We start from the raw sequence: 4,154 nt of genomic DNA, 5'->3' as shown, positions 1-4,154 counted from the left end.
AGAGCTCTCAGCACAGGCTCCCCACACTGATTAGACAGCAGGTCCACTGAATACAAATAAAGCACACAGTCACTTGTGCAAACCCAGGATGGTAAGTGCAGGACCTTAATAAAATTCTGTACACATCTTTAGGTACATTTTCTCTGGATATGAGATTCAAAACACAAGTGTTGTAAATGGAAGTCTCCTTCCTTTATCTGCTCTAAGTGTATCTCAGCTGAGGTAATGAGAAAAGTATATTAAAATGGAAAAACAAGTCACTGGTTTCTTCAATATCAGAAATAGTGAACGATGTTTGAAAGATTAATTTGTAACTGCAGCTCCACTCAGTGCTATTCAGCTGTGTACTATTCAGTGCCTCTACCAGAATCACAGGCTATAAAAATCCCTGTATTTAGAAGTAATTTCTGAGGGCCAAAATGGAAAGGGCATTTTTCAGTTTGGAGGATTTAGTACTTTTTGGTATTTTATTATCACTGTTATTAGCTTTTACAGAACAGAAATCAAAGCTTTTATGTATGTGCATATACATATACATATATAAAAAGTCCACCATCCATAAGAACATGATGATTCTCAAACAGATCTTTACTTTTCCTATGCTTTTTTCCTCCACTAGCATCAAGCAGGACTTTAACCTTATGTTTAACCTTATGGCTAATATAACAATTTGATAGATATATTTAAATAGATTTCAAGTCAGGTAAGACTCAAGGACCAAAGGAATCATCATGGTAATTTCACCCAGCTTCTAGGGCGATACCAGCCACAGAACATTCTAAAACATTTGCTGCACTGAACCCAAACCTCACTTCCCATCTCAGTTTCAAGCAGTGAGAAATCCATAACTGATAACCTAGATATAGCTATTCCGAACACTAGGGAGATAATTTCATTCATCCAGACATTTTAATCTTTATTGGTGGAGCTCTGGTTGTAGTAATTCACAAAAGATAATGATTGCAACTCAATTTTTGCTTTCCAGTAATTAAAATCTAGTCCTATATATTACAATTTCTCTTCTGTCCTGCTGATACAAGAGTGGTTATTTTTAACTACAATAACTCATTATCAAAAAATCAGGGTTTTGTCTGGCAAGGGATCCATCCGTTTTCTTAGCTGGCTACTTGCCACCACAATACTATTTCCAACATGTAACTTTTGCTTTCAGCAGGCTGCAAGAGGAATACAGCTTGCATCTCACATTTTACATTTTGGAAATCCTCAATCCAGTCTTACCTCTCTACTCCTGACAACAGGGATGGGATGTAGACAGGGCCAGTTAATGTAAAATCTGGAGACCTGAGAACTTACACCAAGGTTATGAGGAGAACTCCGTACCTTCATAAACAATTTATGCTTCACTAATTGCTAATTAACCAGGCAAAGCCATAGGCATACAAGCACTTGAATTTCAAGCCTTTATACTCAGAACAGCATTTACTGAAAAGGTGTATCAAGGTTGTTCCTTGAAATCTATCCAGAACTTGCAGAAACAACTAGCAGAAGCTTACTCATTAAAGGGAGTTCTAAGAGAAAAGCAAAAATATAAGCCAGAATGTCACACAAGTCTGAAATTACCCAGAAGTGCCTTTGAAATGATCGGCAGAACTCATCTATTGAAAAGTATTGTATGGGATTTACGGCATTCTCATGATAACAAGTGTGTGGGAAGAAGGGGGAATTCTGGTCCATTCCATCAGACACTCTTTGAAAAGGATGTGAAGGCTGAAGACATGTGAAACTTTGTACCTGCACAAATAAAGCTATGTTTAGACAATGACCCAAGTTCATAATTGTTTCTCATTCTCAATTTTCCTAGTAGTAGCAGTGTTTCATATCAACAGTTCTGCAATCTTACCTAAGCAATTAATGTATTTTTTTTGACACTTGTTAGTGAAAGATTTTCTCTGTACCATTTAACATGATCCTATTTACTTTTATTGCTGTGAGACTAAGAAAACCAAGAGTTTCTCATCTATGTAAGATGGTTGTTTCACAACAACTCATCACAGTCACCTTGCTTACACTGTGACATCAGGATTACTCCTGAACAATAGCAAGGAGCCAGTGCTGTAAGGAGACTACTATTTTCCTGCAGGAGTCAGAGAAGCAGCTCAACCAGTTTGTCAAGATAAAAGCTATGATAATTAGGCAAGGACACTGCCATCTGAATCTGAACAAGATTCCTGGGGCTGGAAGTGTGTTTAAGAGTCAGAAGCCTCATTAATCACTGTTGTTTTCTTGTGTGAAGTTACCCAGGTCCCGACTCACTCAGGAAACAGCTCTCTCCTCTGGGAAGCAAAGCCAAGGTGCTCTCTTTTAAGCCCCAGCTGCAGTTCCAGTAAAATGCCAGAAACACAGGAAGTCCTCAGATAATGTAAAATTCAAGGAAGGGTGCAGTTACAGCACATGTGGTACAATCACCATTTTCTGCTGGACCATTTTCTAGCTGGGACCACAAATGTGTATTTTTCACTGAGCTAAAATAGTCAACATGCAATTTTTGTTCAGCATTGTAAGGAAAGACATTTGTTTACTGCTATTACAGCAAGACTATCTTAATATGGAGGCAACAAGCTTAATATTAAAATATGAGATGTGTTTAATTGCCTTTGCTTAAAAGATGAACATTTTGCTGGCTTGATACGCCTGTCACAATTTAAAAAATATGCAAAATAAACTTCACAGTATCAAGGTCCTTATATTGTAGTTACCATGTTGTCTGGGACAACATTAGGGCAGGGATTTCATAAGCACAGTCTTTCACAACAACACAATTGCCAGACATAAGAGAACTCTCTTGTAAATCATACAAAAGATGAGTCTTACCACGGTAATTTATTTCTTAAAAATCTAATTTATTGCACTTGTCTTAAAGCACAAACAAAACCAAAAACCTAAATACAGAAATAAAAGTAAAAAAACCCATCCTAATTTTGTTGAAACTACCCTAAAAAGTAGTCTGTAAGAGCTCTTGACACCAATTTAATATTAATGACCATAGCAAGGAACAGTATTATACAGTAAATAAACAACTAGCAAGCTCAAACCATTACTAAGATGACTTTGAAAAATGTAATACAAAAGTGTCACTGTTAAATAATGCCATTGTACTTGAGCATCTGGTGCTTGGAGGGCACAGAGTTGTTCTTTCTCATGTCCTTTCTCCAAAGTGATTGATTCAGGAGTTGCCATAAGATACTTTTAAGCTGAATTTCAGCTTCTTTGGGGTCCTCAAGACACCAAGCTATGCTTGCATAAAACAGACTGGGTTACTTCACAAGCTGATTCCATTACCATCCACTTCCAGACAGGCTAAAAGAATCCCTCTGGGATAATCTCTGTATAGAGATGAGATAACAAAGAAGCAAACATATCATCTGTAAAAGGGAAATAAATCTGTCCTTCCTGTAGGACTGAGATCTGACTTAGAACTGACAGCCAATATCACAAGTGCTACTAAAAAAACGTGACATAACTTGGTTCTCTCTCCACCAATTCCCATTCTCACCTTGCACCACGTTTGTTCCAAGTTTAGTGCAGTACACGCATGAACTATTCTGAAAGAGAACAGAGGTTAAAAAGAAAACACATCCTTTTCCATATGTGCTAAGTTCTGAAAAACAGAAACATCCCCACTTTTCAACTCTTGGCCTTTCCTCAAGCTGGCTCTTTTACAGTATTGGTTAGCAGCTGCTTAAAACATTCTGATGATTTATAAGCTTAGAACGAACACAAAATAACTCCTCCGCCTACATACTGAACTCAGGTTCTCTCATCTATAGTTCTATTGCTTAAAAAAGATGAGGTATCTTTCAAAGAAGATTTAGTATAAAGAAAAATAAACTGCAATGATTAACTTAGGTTACTTCCCAGTTCATCACATACTCCTGTTGCAACATCTGTTAAGTATAAGACACTTCAAAATTTAGCTAACATAGCTAAAAATCAGAATATTGTTAAGTATTTTCTCACAATATCACAATTTTTAATGGGATATATAGGTAATTCTATCAATTACCCTTTTGTTCTTCCTACATCTAAGTTTGGTACTCAAAACAATATGAGTCCAAATGTTAAAGCACTGGCTGGAGGCACAAATACAGCACAACAGGAATTATGAAAGCTGCCTTGTACAATCCTGCTCCGTA

The 4,154-nt window shown here is 36.9% G+C and overlaps 1 protein-coding gene across 1 annotated transcript in view; it reads right to left on the bottom strand.

Moving 5' to 3' along the window:
• Window positions 1-2,973: 2,973 nt before the first annotated feature.
• The window catches only part of TECPR2 (tectonin beta-propeller repeat containing 2), a 40,776-nt gene continuing 39,595 nt past the window's right edge, over window positions 2,974-4,154 (bottom strand). The window contains 1 exon segment of the mRNA XM_017729099.1: window positions 2,974-3,563. The gene's annotated coding sequence lies outside the window, so the exon portion shown is untranslated.

The sequence above is a fragment of the Corvus brachyrhynchos genome, unplaced genomic scaffold (genome assembly GCF_000691975.1).
Source record: "Corvus brachyrhynchos isolate BGI_N302 unplaced genomic scaffold, ASM69197v1 scaffold1, whole genome shotgun sequence".
NCBI lineage: Eukaryota > Metazoa > Chordata > Aves > Passeriformes > Corvidae > Corvus > Corvus brachyrhynchos.
This window is presented reverse-complemented; position numbering and strand designations above follow the sequence as displayed.